The 15,032-nt window shown below is 40.7% G+C and overlaps 6 non-coding genes across 6 annotated transcripts; all 6 read right to left on the bottom strand.

Moving 5' to 3' along the window:
* Positions 1-885: 885 nt before the first annotated feature.
* Positions 886-957, bottom strand: TRNAH-GUG (transfer RNA histidin (anticodon GUG)). The gene has a single exon. It is a non-coding gene; the product is annotated as a tRNA-His (tRNA).
* Positions 958-2,238: 1,281 nt separating this feature from the next.
* TRNAS-CGA (transfer RNA serine (anticodon CGA)) lies at positions 2,239-2,320 on the bottom strand. The gene has a single exon. It is a non-coding gene; the product is annotated as a tRNA-Ser (tRNA).
* Positions 2,321-4,901: 2,581 nt separating this feature from the next.
* On the bottom strand, positions 4,902-4,973 carry TRNAH-GUG (transfer RNA histidin (anticodon GUG)). Its single transcript has one exon. It is a non-coding gene; the product is annotated as a tRNA-His (tRNA).
* A 1,280-nt stretch (positions 4,974-6,253) lies between these two features.
* Positions 6,254-6,335, bottom strand: TRNAS-CGA (transfer RNA serine (anticodon CGA)). The gene has a single exon. It is a non-coding gene; the product is annotated as a tRNA-Ser (tRNA).
* Positions 6,336-10,267: 3,932 nt separating this feature from the next.
* On the bottom strand, positions 10,268-10,349 carry TRNAS-AGA (transfer RNA serine (anticodon AGA)). The gene has a single exon. It is a non-coding gene; the product is annotated as a tRNA-Ser (tRNA).
* A 3,940-nt stretch (positions 10,350-14,289) lies between these two features.
* On the bottom strand, positions 14,290-14,371 carry TRNAS-AGA (transfer RNA serine (anticodon AGA)). Its single transcript has one exon. It is a non-coding gene; the product is annotated as a tRNA-Ser (tRNA).
* Between the last annotated feature and the right edge of the window lie 661 nt (positions 14,372-15,032).

Here is a 15,032-nt window from a genome sequence, read left to right as displayed (position 1 = left end):
CGTTGTTCGGCTGATTTTAGATGAATATTTTAAAGTTCCAAAACTCCACACCACATAGAAGAATTTCCAAGTGAAACCACTCAATGTTAGCCTATGGAAGAAAAGTGAGTTATCGGCTTTTAGGTAAGTACTCGACTGGCAGAGTTATGGTTCTGGGCATAGACTTAGGGGTCTCCCAGGGGAGTCCCAGCCTACTTGACAAGCCTTAAACTCCCCTTTTATTACATATAATTTATACCTAAGATAGGCCCTAGGTAGTCCTAGGTGCATGATGCTATGTAAGTAAAAAATAAGATATGTACTTTGGTGGTTTGCGTGTCCTGTAAGTACCAAACAGTCTATTTCATTTTTCACTACTGTGAGGTCTACCCCTCTCATAGGTTAGCTCTGTGTATTCCCCTATACTTTTTATTTGGTAATTCCATATCGGAGAGGAGTAGCTTTATTTATTTATTGAAAATCCTACTTACTGGTGAGGTTGGATTTAACTTTACTATTTTAGAAATGCCACTTTTAGAGAGTGAACATGTCTCTGCACTTACTGCTCTATTTGCCTGAAACCTGGCCCCAATACACGTCTGGATTGGGCTGGGTGACAGCAAAATTTGTGCCTTCCCTCTAGAGAGCCACAACACAGGTCACTCAACTGCACTTGGGGGGTGAGCTCCGCTCCCCCTCCACCCCCAATAGGTTCAAGAACGATAATTTATGTAAGTAAATACATTATAGCTACAGCTTATAATCATGCGAGTTTAAATCATTTGTTGTTAGATGGTTTAAACATTTGAAAGGATCTGTTTTTAATAGACATTTTACAAAAACCACTGGTACATTTGCTAATTCTGTAAAATTAACACCCAACTGCCGTGACATTGCCAACCACAATGCCGTGACTCGGATTCGAACCGAGGTTGCTGCGGCCACAACGCAGAGTACTAACCACTATACGATCACGGCGAGCTACTTGGGCTCAACGACATACAGTGACATGGAGAATTTATAATTCGGAACACTCAGGGCTGTTCCTGTGATAGGCTGGATGTATTCATTGCTTCCTCATTCCTCATTCAGAGGCTGCGTCTCCTCAGTGGTTGATAGGCTGAAACCGTTTCCTGGCCGCCTGCTTGTGAAATGCCAGGAGTCAAAGATCACACATTACACTTGTGGACCTGTGATGGGACACCAATGCAGAGAAACCCACCTGGCACAGACCTTCTATTCTGTCTATTAGACCTGCATCTTCCCTGCACCTTTCAAGCCATTTGTATGTGAAGCAAGAAAGAGTTAGAGAGTGATCCATCTACACTTTTATAGGGAGGATGTCGCCGTGAGCTCCTCCCAGCTAATCACACGAACAGCAGAAAAGCAAGATAAATACACAGTTGAGGGGTGGGCTGCATGGTTATGTTTTTGAGTAAATATTGAAACTGACCTCAGTGGCTCATTAGCAGAGCTGCGGCTAATGACTGGTGCCAAATCATGATGAAGCAAGCACCATGGCTCGTAGGGGACCCACAACACGCTTTTCTTAGCTCACTGAATTAAAGTATAAACTTCCGCCGTGTGTGAGTGGTAAAGGCTTGTTAATATAGTTCCTTTTCCAATTCAAGTCTGACAACAAGAGGCAGGAACCACGTGGCTTCGGAAGCTCAGGAAAGTAGCCACCAACCACAGAGAAAGAGAGAACTGGCAGTATGAGAGGTGGAGAAAACAGAAGCGGGAGCAAGGAGCTCAAATGAGATTGATGGCGTTTAAATAGAGCGCGTAAAGGAACAGTTACACAGCTAAGAAATGGGAAAGACAGACTAGGGAAAAAAACACAGAAAGAGCCTGTAGATGAAATTCTCTTCCTGGGACAGCAGGTTAAGAGAAATTACACATGGGGAGGTTAAGCATGTAACACGGGGGAGAATAAAAAAGAAAATGCAGTTTTATGAAGTGTGTTTGCCAATCCAGCCAGCACTTTTGTTCTATTTCTCTCTTTGCGTCTTTTATTGGTAAAGTAACTTTCAAGTGCATGCGCAGGTATGAATGAGAGAGCAACGGTATAATAATTTGAAGCGTTTACACCAGTGCTAAAGTAGGAATGAGGTGTAGCAAAGACATGAAAGAGGTAGCGATAACAAATATGTGGAGAGGCAATAGTGACCCAAAAATAAGCCACCTATTTATAAAACTGAAATGGAAGAAATACTAAAGGTTAACTTCTGAAATTGTAGCCGATAATAAAAAGATTCTCGTTGCTGGCAGGATTCGAACCTGCGCGGGGAAACCCCAATGGATTTCGAGTCCATCGCCTTAACCACTCGGCCACAACAACTTGCTGTAAGCTGCTTACAAATATTTTGTTTGAAAGTTTTTCCACATCAAAGTACTGATATTCTGCAATGCGCTTTTTAAAAACAATGTTTTTTTCATCATGCACATTCTGTCCTAAAAACAAAAATTGCATGAGTATATCTCTGGATCTGTAAAAGGATACGCTTGCATTCAAACTCTCTTGTGGCACTCAAGTTTTTTGGACCCTGTTGCACTCTGTTTTTGCGCTGCTTTTAGTCTACGACCCATATTACAGAAGTCAACCATCTCTGAGTATTTGGGACTCCTTTGTAAGTGCCTTATCTTTAATCCTTGAAAAGCTCTATAATAAAGGGGTCTGTCAAAGATTGCTTGAATGGAAGATAAAAGAAGGCCCACTTGTCTCACCAAATGCAGTAGAGAAACCTGATGTTTTACTCATGTTATCCTTAGTTCAGTTTTTGTTAGACCTGGCATCCTTAAGGTGGCCTACCAGCAACCTTTTTGCTTTTCTCCTCACGTTTTGCAGTATCTTTATGTTGGCCTTAGGACTCTAATCACTTTATCACTACTGTGAGAAAGTGGCTCTGTATATACTGTTCCCAAATAGGTACAGTGTGCACAGAGTCCCCAGTCCCCAGAGGTTTGGCAGAGGCTAAAGTTAGATATAACCTTACTCTCTAAAGTGGTAGCTTGCCGAGCAGTAAGGCAGTATCAGAGTACAGTGTAAAACATTTTTTGTACACACTCAGTCAGCAAATGTTCTCACACACTCAAGAACTGAACTCTAGGCCATTGGTTTGCATACAAAAGATATTGTTGTTTTATTTTAGAACCAACAATAGGTATCAAAATATACTTTCTCAGAATGAGATGCTTTAGTTAAATACTTTGCAATAGGCAATTGACTTTTGCAGGTCATAGTTACAGTTTATTGCAATAGGCAACACAATTTGAATCACAATAATACATTGAGCTCAATGGGAATTTTAAGTTATATGCAATTAATTACTTTCAGGATTACTTTTCTAAATCCAGGACTGGATCCTAGATTCAGTCCTGGGACAGTTCTTGGAAACAAGTGAGTAAATTCGTTTTAGTTACTGTTGTGATTTTTAAGCAATATTTAGCTATTTTAAAAGTTGACACTTAGAAACTTTTGCTGATCAAATTACCAATGTTATCCTATGGAAGGAAATTCACTTAGCAGGTAAGTGGGGTTATGGTTACTTTTTCTAGGTCAGTGTTGGATCCTAGATCCAGCACTACTGTACCACCTGTAAGCAGTTGAGAAACTGCGTTTAAGTTATACAGGCGATTTTTAAAGGAATATTTACATGTTTGCAAAATCGACAATTAGAAGAAATTTCACAGAAAAACAGTCAATGGTTTCCTATGGAAGAAAATTCAAGTTACGGGTAAAGTACGTTCTCGTTACTTTTGTAATCCAGTGCTGGGCTCCTAGGCTCAGTACTGGGACATCTATCTAAAACAGGTAAACAATTACGTTTTCACAGTTAGTACGATTTTTAAAGAATATTTGTAAGTTTCAAAAATCGACACTTAGAAAATTTTCAGCAAAAAGCAGGCAATGATATCCCATGGAAGGAAATTCGAGTTACTGGTAAATACGGTTAAAATTACTTTTCAGGGTCAGTACTGAGCTCCAAGATGCAGCACTGAGGTCTCTCCTGATAACAGGTGAGTAAATCAGAATTCGTTGTTCGGCTGATTTTAGATGAATATTTTAAAGTTCCAAAACTCCACACCACTTAGAAGAATTTCCAAGTGAAACCACTGAATGTTAGCCTATGGAAGAAAAGTGAGTTATCGGCTTTTAGGTAAGTACTCGACTGGCAGAGTTATGGTTCTGGGCATAGACTTAGGGGTCTCCCAGGGGAGTCCCAGCCTACTTGACAAGCCTTAAACTCCCCTTTTATTACATATAATTTATACCTAAGGTAGGCCCTAGGTAGTCCTAGGTGCATGATGCTATGTAAGTAAAAAATAAGATATGTACTTTGGTGGTTTGCGTGTCCTGTAAGTACCAAACAGTTTATTTCATTTTTCACTACTGTGAGGTCTACCCCTCTCATAGGTTAGCTCTGTGTATTCCCCTATACTTTTTATTTGGTAATTCCATATCGGAGAGGAGTAGCTTTATTTATTTATTGAAAATCCTACTTACTGGTGAGGTTGGATTTGACTTTACTATTTTAGAAATGCCACTTTTAGAGAGTGAACATGTCTCTGCACTTACTGCTCTATTTGCCTGAAACCTGGCCCCAATACACGTCTGGATTGGGCTGGGTGACAGCAAAATTTGTGCCTTCCCTCTAGAGAGCCACAACACAGGTCACTCAACTGCACTTGGGGGGTGAGCTCCGCTCCCCCTCCACCCCCAATAGGTTCAAGAACGATAATTTATGTAAGTAAATACATTATAGCTACAGCTTATAATCATGCGAGTTTAAATCATTTGTTGTTAGATGGTTTAAATATTTGAAAGGATCTGTTTTTAATAGACATTTTACAAAAACCACTGGTACATTTGCTAATTCTGTAAAATTAACACCCAACTGCCGTGACATTGCCAACCACAATGCCGTGACTCGGATTCGAACCGAGGTTGCTGCGGCCACAACGCAGAGTACTAACCACTATACGATCACGGCGAGCTACTTGGGCTCAACGACATACAGTGATATGGAGAATTTATAATTCAGAACACTCAGGGCTGTTCCTGTGATAGGCTGGATGTATTCATTGCTTCCTCATTCCTCATTCAGAGGCTGCGTCTCCTCAGTGGTTGATAGGCTGAAACCGTTTCCTGGCCGCCTGCTTGTGAAATGCCAGGAGTCAAAGATCACACATTACACTTGCGGACCTGTGATGGGACACCAATGCAGAGAAACCCACCTGGCACAGACCTTCTATTCTGTCTATTAGACCTGCATCTTCCCTGCACCTTTCAAGCCATTTGTATGTGAAGCAAGAAAGAGTTAGAGAGTGATCCATCTACACTTTTATAGGGAGGATGTCGCCGTGAGCTCCTCCCAGCTAATCACACGAACAGCAGAAAAGCAAGATAAATACACAGTTGAGGGGTGGGCTGCATGGTTATGTTTTTGAGTAAATATTGAAACTGACCTCAGTGGCTCATTAGCAGAGCTGCGGCTAATGACTGGTGCCAAATCATGATGAAGCAAGCACCATGGCTCGTAGGGGACCCACAACACGCTTTTCTTAGCTCACTGAATTAAAGTATAAACTTCCGCCGTGTGTGAGTGGTAAAGGCTTGTTAATATGCTTCCTTTTCCAATTCAAGTCTGACAACAAGAGGCAGGAACCACGTGGCTTCGGAAGCTCAGGAAAGTAGCCACCAACCACAGAGAAAGAGAGAACTGGCAGTATGAGAGGTGGAGAAAACAGAAGCGGGAGCAAGGAGCTCAAATGAGATTGATGGCGTTTAAATAGAGCGCGTAAAGGAACAGTTACACAGCTAAGAAATGGGAAAGACAGACTAGGGAAAAAAACACAGAAAGAGCCTGTAGATGAAATTCTCTTCCTGGGACAGCAGGTTAAGAGAAATTACACATGGGGAGGTTAAGCATGTAACACGGGGAGAATAAAAAAGAAAATGCAGTTTTATGAAGTGTGTTTGCCAATCCAGCCAGCACTTTTGTTCTATTTCTCTCTTTGCGTCTTTTATTGGTAAAGTAACTTTCAAGTGCATGCGCAGGTATGAATGAGAGAGCAACGGTATAATAATTTGAAGCGTTTACACCAGTGCTAAAGTAGGAATGAGGTGTAGCAAAGACATGAAAGAGGTAGCGATAACAAATATGTGGAGAGGCAATAGTGACACAAAAATAAGCCACCTATTTATAAAACTGAAATGGAAGAAATACTAAAGGTTAACTTCTGAAATTGTAGCCGATAATAAAAAGATTCTCGTTGTTGGCAGGATTCGAACCTGCGCGGGGATACCCCAATGGATTTCGAGTCCATCGCCTTAACCACTCGGCCACAACAACTTGCTGTAAGCTGCTTACAAATATTTTGTTTGAAAGTTTTTCCACATCAAAGTACTGATATTCTGCAATGCGCTTTTTAAAAACAATGTTTTTTTCATCATGCACGTTCTGTCCTAAAAACAAAAATTGCATGAGTATATCTCTGGATCTGTAAAAGGATACGCTTGCATTCAAACTCTCTTGTGGCACTCAAGTTTTTTGGACCCTGTTGCACTCTGTTTTTGCGCTGCTTTTAGTCTACGACCCATATTACAGAAGTCAACCATCTCTGAGTATTTGGGACTCCTTTGTAAGTGCCTTATCTTTAATCCTTGAAAAGCTCTATAATAAAGGGGTCTGTCAAAGATTGCTTGAATGGAAGATAAAAGAAGGCCCACTTGTCTCACCAAATGCAGTAGAGAAACCTGATGTTTTACTCATGTTATCCTTAGTTCAGTTTTTGTTAGACCTGGCATCCTTAAGGTGGCCTACCAGCAACCTTTTTGATTTTCAACTCACGTTTTGCTGTATCTTTATGTTGGCCTTAGGACTCTAATCACTTTATCACTACTGTGAGAAAGTGGCTCTGTATATACTGTTCCCAAATAGGTACAGTGTGCACAGAGTCCCCAGTCCCCAGAGGTTTGGCAGAGGCTAAAGTTAGATATAACCTTACTCTCTAAAGTGGTAGCTTGCCGAGCAGTAAGGCAGTATCAGAGTACAGTGTAAAACATTTGTTGTACACACTCAGTCAGCAAATGGTCTCACACACTCAAGAACTGAACTCTAGGCCATTGGTTTGCATACAAAAGATATTGTTGTTTCATTTTAGAACCAACAATAGGTATCAAAATATACTTTCTCAGAATGAGATGCTTTAGTTAAATACTTTGCAATAGGCAATTGACTTTTGCAGGTCATAGTTACAGTTTATTGCAATAGGCAACACAATTTGAATCACAATAATACATTGAGCTCAATGGGAATTTTAAGTTATATGCAATTAATTACTTTCAGGATTACTTTTCTAAATCCAGGACTGGATCCTAGATTCAGTCCTGGGACAGTTCTTGGAAACAAGTGAGTAAATTCGTTTTAGTTACTGTTGGGATTTTTAAGCAATATTTTGCTATTTTAAAAGTTGACACTTAGAAACTTTTGCTGATCAAAATACCAACGTTATCCTATGAAAGGAAATTCACTTAGCAGGTAAGTGGGATTATGGTTACTTTTTCTAGGTCAGTGTTGGATCCTAGATCCAGCACTACTGTACCACCTGTAAGCAGTTGAGAAACTGCGTTTAAGTTATACAGGCGATTTTTAAGGAATATTTACATGTTTGCAAAATCGACACTTAGAAGAAATTTCACAGAAAAACAGTCAATGGTTTCCTATGGAAGAAAATTCAAGTTACGGGTAAAGTACGTTCTCGTTACTTTTGTAATCCAGTGCTGGGCTCCTAGGCTCAGTACTGGGACATCTATCTAAAACAGGTAAACAATTACGTTTTCACAGTTGGTACGATTTTTAAAGAATATTTGTAAGTTTCAAAAATCGACACTTAGAAAATTTTCAGCAAAAAGCAGGCAATGATATCCCATGGAAGGAAATTCGAGTTACTGGTAAGTACGGTTAAAATTACTTTTCAGGGTCAGTACCGAGCTCCAAGATGCAGCACTGAGGTCTCTCCTGATAACAGGTGAGTAAATCAGAATTCGTTGTTCGGCTGATTTTAGATGAATATTTTAAAGTTCCAAAACTCCACACCACTTAGAAGAATTTCCACGTGAAACCACTCAATGTTAGCCTATGGAAGAAAAGTGAGTTATCGGCTTTTAGGTAAGTACTCGACTGGCAGAGTTATGGTTCTGGGCATAGACTCAGGGGTCTCCCAGGGGAGTCCCAGCCTACTTGCCAAGCCTTAAACTCCCCTTTTATTACATATAATTTACACCTAAGGTAGGCCCTAGGTAGTCCTAGGTGCATGATGCTATGTAAGTAAAAAATAAGATATGTATTTGGTGGTTCGCGTGTCCTGTAAGTACCAAACAGTCTATTTCATTTTTCACTACTGTGAGGTCTACCCCTCTCATAGGTTAGCTCTGTGTTTTCCCCTATACTTTTAATTTGGTAATTCCATATCGGAGAGGAGTAGCTTTATTTATTTATTGAAAATCCTACTTACTGGTGAGGTTGGATTTAACTTTACTATTTTAGAAATGCCACTTTTAGAGAGTGAACATTTCTCTGCACTTACTGCTCTATTTGCCTGAAACCTGGCCCCAATACACGTCTGGATTGGGCTGGGTGACAGCAAAATGTGTGCCTTCCCTCTAGAGAGCCACAACACAGGTCACTCAACTGCACCTGGGGGGTGATCTCCGCTCCCCCTCCACCCCCAATAGGTTCAAGAACGATAATTTATGTAAGTAAATACATTATAGCTACAGCTTATAATCATGCGAGTTTAAATCATTTGTTGTTAGATGGTTTAAATATTTGAAAGGATCTGTTTTTAATAGACATTTTACAAAAACCACTGGTACATTTGCTAATTCTGTAAAATTAACACCCAACTGCCGTGACATGGCCAACCACAATGCCGTGACTCAGATTCGAACCGAGGTTGCTGCGGCCACAACGCAGAGTACTAACCACTATACGATCACGGCGAGCTACTTGGGCTCAACGACATACAGTGACATGGAGAATTTATAATTCGGAACACTCAGGGCTGTTCCTGTGATAGGCTGGATGTATTCATTGCTTCCTCATTCCTCATTCAGAGGCTGCGTCTCCTCAGTGGTTGATAGGCTGAAACTGTTTCCTGGCCGCCTGCTTGTGAAATGCCAGGCGTCAAAGATCACACATTACACTTGCGGACCTGTGATGGGACACCAATGCAGAGAAACCCACCTGGCACAGACCTTCTATTCTGTCTATTAGACCTGCATCTTCCCTGCACCTTTCAAGCCATTTGTATGTGAAGCAAGAAAGAGTTAGAGAGTGATCCATCTACACTTTTATAGGGAGGATGACGCCGTGAGCTCCTCCCAGCTAATCACACGAACAGCAGAAAAGCAAGATAAATACACAGTTGAGGGGTGGGCTGCATGGTTATGTTTTTGAGTAAATATTGAAACTGACCTCAGTGGCTCATTAGCAGAGCTGCGGCTAATGACTGGTGCCAAATCATGATGAAGCAAGCACCATGGCTCGTAGGGGACCCACAACACGCTTTTCTTAGCTCACTGAATTAAAGTATAAACTTCCGCCGTGTGTGAGTGGTAAAGGCTTGTTAATATGGTTCCTTTTCCAATTCAAGTCTGACAACAAGAGGCAGGAACCACGTGGCTTCGGAAGCTCAGGAAAGTAGCCACCAACCACAGAGAAAGAGAGAACTGGCAGTATGAGAGGTGGAGAAAACAGAAGCGGGAGCAAGGAGCTCAAATGAGATTGATGGCGTTTAAATAGAGCGCGTAAAGGAACAGTTACACAGCTAAGAAATGGGAAAAACAGACTAGGGAAAAAAACACAGAAAGAGCCTGTAGATGAAATTCTCTTCCTGGGACAGCAGGTTAAGAGAAATTACACATAGGGAGGTTAAGCATGTAACACGGGGGAGAATAAAAAAGAAAATGCAGTTTTATGAAGTGTGTTTGCCAATCAAGCCAGCACTTTTGTTCTATTTCTCTCTTTGCGTCTTTTATTGGTAAAGTAACTTTCAAGTGCATGCGCAGGTATGAATGAGAGAGCAACCGTATAATAATTTGAAGCGTTTACACCAGTGCTAAAGTAGGAATGAGGTGTAGCAAAGACATGAAAGAGGTAGCGATAACAAATATGTGGAGAGGCAATAGTGACACAAAAATAAGCCACCTATTTATAAAACTGAAATGGAAGAAATACTAAAGGTTAACTTCTGAAATTGTAGCCGATAATAAAAAGATTCTCGTTGTTGGCAGGATTCGAACCTGCGCGGGGATACCCCAATGGATTTCTAGTCCATCGCCTTAACCACTCGGCCACAACAACTTGCTGTAAGCTGCCTACAAATATTTTGTTTGAAAGTTTTGAAGTTTTCCCACATCAAAGTACTGATATTCTGCAATGCGCTTTTTAAAAACAATGTTTTTTTCATCATGCACGTTCTGTCCTAAAAACAAAAATTGCATGAGTATATCTCTGGATCTGTAAAAGGATACGCTTGCATTCAAACTCTCTTGTGGCACTCAAGTTTTTTGGACCCTGTTGCACTCTGTTTTTGCGCTGCTTTTAGTCTACGACCCATATTACAGAAGTCAACCATCTCTGAGTATTTGGGACTCCTTTGTAAGTGCCTTATCTTTAATCCTTGAAAATCTCTATAATAAAGGGGTCTGTCAAAGATTGCTTGAATGGAAGATAAAAGAAGGCCCACTTGTCTCACCAAATGCAGTAGAGAAACCTGATGTTTTACTCATGTTATCCTTAGTTCAGTTTTTGTTAGACCTGGCATCCTTAAGGTGGCCTACCAGCAACCGTTTTGCTTTTCACCTCACGTTTTGCTGTATCTTTATGTTGGCCTTAGGACTCTAATCACTTTATCACTACTGTGAGAAAGTGGCTCTGTATATACTGTTCCCAAATAGGTACAGTGTGCACAGAGTCCCCAGTCCCCAGAGGTTTGGCAGAGGCTAAAGTTAGATATAACCTTACTCTCTAAAGTGGTAGCTTGCCGAGCAGTAAGGCAGTATCAGAGTACAGTGTAAAACATTTGTTGTACACACTCAGTCAGCAAATGGTCTCACACACTCAAGAACTGAACTCTAGGCCATTGGTTTGCATACAAAAGATATTGTTGTTTTATTTTAGAACCAACAATAGGTATCAAAATATACTTTCTCAGAATGAGATGCTTTAGTTAAATACTTTGCAATAGGCAATTGACTTTTGCAGGTCATAGTTACAGTTTATTGCAATAGGCAACACAATTTGAATCACAATAATACATTGAGCTCAATGGGAATTTTAAGTTATATGCAATTAATTACTTTCAGGATTACTTTTCTAAATCCAGGACTGGATCCTAGATTCAGTCCTGGGACAGTTCTTGGAAACAAGTGAGTACATTCGTTTTAGTTACTGTTGTGATTTTTAAGCAATATTTTGCTATTTTAAAAGTTGACACTTAGAAACTTTTGCTGATCAAAATACCAACGTTATCCTATGGAAGGAAATTCACTTAGCAGGTAAGTGGGATTATGGTTACTTTTTCTAGGTCAGTGTTGGATCCTAGATCCAGCACTACTGTACCACCTGTAAGCAGTTGAGAAACTGCGTTTAAGTTATACAGGCGATTTTTAAGGAATATTTACATGTTTGCAAAATCGACACTTAGAAGAAATTTCACAGAAAAACAGTCAATGGTTTCCTATGGAAGAAAATTCAAGTTACGGGTAAAGTACGTTCTCGTTACTTTTGTAATCCAGTGCTGGGCTCCTAGGCTCAGTACTGGGACATCTATCTAAAACAGGTAAACAATTACGTTTTCACAGTTGGTACGATTTTTAAAGAATATTTGTAAGTTTCAAAAATCGACACTTAGAAAATTTTCAGCAAAAAGCAGGCAATGATATCCCATGGAAGGAAATTCGAGTTACTGGTAAGTACGGTTAAAATTACTTTTCAGGGTCAGTACCGAGCTCCAAGATGCAGCACTGAGGTCTCTCCTGATAACAGGTGAGTAAATCAGAATTCGTTGTTCGGCTGATTTTAGATGAATATTTTAAAGTTCCAAAACTCCACACCACTTAGAAGAATTTCCAAGTGAAACCACTCAATGTTAGCCTATGGAAGAAAAGTGAGTTATCGGCTTTTAGGTAAGTACTCGACTGGCAGAGTTATGGTTCTGGGCATAGACTCAGGGTCTCCCAGGGGAGTCCCAGCCTACTTGCCAAGCCTTAAACTCCCCTTTTATTACATATAATTTACACCTAAGGTAGGCCCTAGGTAGTCCTAGGTGCATGATGCTATGTAAGTTAAAAATAAGCTATGTACTTTGGTGGTTCGCGTGTCCTGTAAGTACCAAACAGTCTATTTCATTTTTCACTACTGTGAGGTCTACCCCTCTCATAGGTTAGCTCTGTGTATTCCCCTATACTTTTAATTTGGTAATTCCATATCGGAGAGGAGTAGCTTTATTTATTTATTGAAAATCCTACTTACTGGTGAGGTTGGATTTAACTTTACTATTTTAGAAATGCCACTTTTAGAGAGTGAACATTTCTCTGCACTTACTGCTCTATTTGCCTGAAACCTGGCCCCAATACACGTCTGGATTGGGCTGGGTGACAGCAAAATGTGTGCCTTCCCTCTAGAGAGCCACAACACAGGTCACTCAACTGCACCTGGGGGGTGATCTCCGCTCCCCCTCCACCCCCAATAGGTTCAAGAACGATAATTTATGTAAGTAAATACATTATAGCTACAGCTTATAATCATGCGAGTTTAAATCATTTGTTGTTAGATGGTTTAAATATTTGAAAGGATCTGTTTTTAATAGACATTTTACAAAAACCACTGGTACATTTGCTAATACTGTAAAATTAACACCCAACTGCCGTGACATGGCCAACCACAATGCCGTGACTCAGATTCGAACCGAGGTTGCTGCGGCCACAACGCAGAGTACTAACCACTATACGATCACTGCGAGCTACTTGGGCTCAACGACATACAGTGACATGGAGAATTTATAATTCGGAACACTCAGGGCTGTTCCTGTGATAGGCTGGATGTATTCATTGCTTCCTCATTCCTCATTCAGAGGCTGCGTCTCCTCAGTGGTTGATAGGCTGAAACCGTTTCCTGGCCGCCTGCTTGTGAAATGCCAGGAGTCAAAGATCACACATTACACTTGCGGACCTGTGATGGGACACCAATGCAGAGAAACCCACCTGGCACAGACCTTCTATTCTGTCTATTAGACCTGCATCTTCCCTGCACCTTTCAAGCCATTTGTGTGTGAAGCAAGAAAGAGTTAGAGAGTGATCCATCTACACTTTTATAGGGAGGATGTCGCCGTGAGCTCCTCCCAGCTAATCACACGAACAGCAGAAAAGCAAGATAAATACACAGTTGAGGGGTGGGCTGCATGGTTATGTTTTTGAGTAAATATTGAAACTGACCTCCGTGGCTCATTAGCAGAGCTGCGGCTAATGACTGGTGCCAAATCATGATGAAGCAAGCACCATGGCTCGTAGGGGACCCACAACACGCTTTTCTTAGCTCACTGAATTAAAGTATAAACTTCCGCCGTGTGTGAGTGGTAAAGGCTTGTTAATATGGTTCCTTTTCCAATTCAAGTCTGACAACAAGAGGCAGGAACCACGTGGCTTCGGAAGCTCAGGAAAGTAGCCACCAACCACAGAGAAAGAGAGAACTGGCAGTATGAGAGGTGGAGAAAACAGAAGCGGGAGCAAGGAGCTCAAATGAGATTGATGGCGTTTAAATAGAGCGCGTAAAGGAACAGTTACACAGCTAAGAAATGGGAAAGACAGACTAGGGAAAAAAACACAGAAAGAGCCTGTAGATGAAATTCTCTTCCTGGGACAGCAGGTTAAGAGAAATTACACATGGGGAGGTTAAGCATGTAACACGGGGGAGAATAAAAAAGAAAATGCAGTTTTATGAAGTGTGTTTGCCAATCCAGCCAGCACTTTTGTTCTATTTCTCCCTTTGCGTCTTTTATTGGTAAAGTAACTTTCAAGTGCATGCGCAGGTATGAATGAGAGAGCAACCGTATAATAATTTGAAGCGTTTACACCAGTGCTAAAGTAGGAATGAGGTGTAGCAAAGACATGAAAGAGGTAGCGATAACAAATATGTGGAGAGGCAATAGTGACACAAAAATAAGCCACCTATTTATAAAACTGAAATGGAAGAAATACTAAAGGTTAACTTCTGAAATTGTAGCCGATAATAAAAAGATTCTCGTTGTTGGCAGGATTCGAACCTGCGCGGGGATACCCCAATGGATTTCTAGTCCATCGCCTTAACCACTCGGCCACAACAACTTGCTGTAAGCTGTGTACAAATATTTTGTTTGAAAGTTTTGAAGTTTTCCCACATCAAAGTACTGATATTCTGCAATGCGCTTTTTAAAAACAATGTTTTTTTCATCATGCACGTTCTGTCCTAAAAACAAAAATTGCATGAGTATATCTCTGGATCTGTAAAAGGATACGCTTGCATTCAAACTCTCTTGTGGCACTCAAGTTTTTTGGACCCTGTTGCACTCTGTTTTTGCGCTGCTTTTAGTCTACAACCCATATTACAGAAGTCAACCATCTCTGAGTATTTGGGACTCCTTTGTAAGTGCCTTATCTTTAATCCTTGAATAGCTCTATAATAAAGGGGTCTGTCAAAGATTGCTTGAATGGAAGATAAAAGAAGGCCCACTTGTCTCACCAAATGCAGTAGAGAAACCTGATGTTTTACTCATGTTATCCTTAGTTCAGTTTTTGTTAGACCTGGCATCCTTAAGGTGGCCTACCAGCAACCTTTTTGATTTTCAACTCACGTTTTGCTGTATCTTTATGTTGGCCTTAGGACTCTAATCACTTTATCACTACTGTGAGAAAGTGGCTCTGTATATACTGTTCCCAAATAGGTACAGTGTGCACAGAGTCCCCAGTCCCCAGAGGTTTGGCAGAGGCTAAAGTTAGATATAACCTT

Source organism: Triturus cristatus, chromosome 12, assembly GCF_964204655.1.
Source record: "Triturus cristatus chromosome 12, aTriCri1.1, whole genome shotgun sequence".
Taxonomy (NCBI): Eukaryota; Metazoa; Chordata; class Amphibia; order Caudata; family Salamandridae; genus Triturus; species Triturus cristatus.
This window is presented reverse-complemented; position numbering and strand designations above follow the sequence as displayed.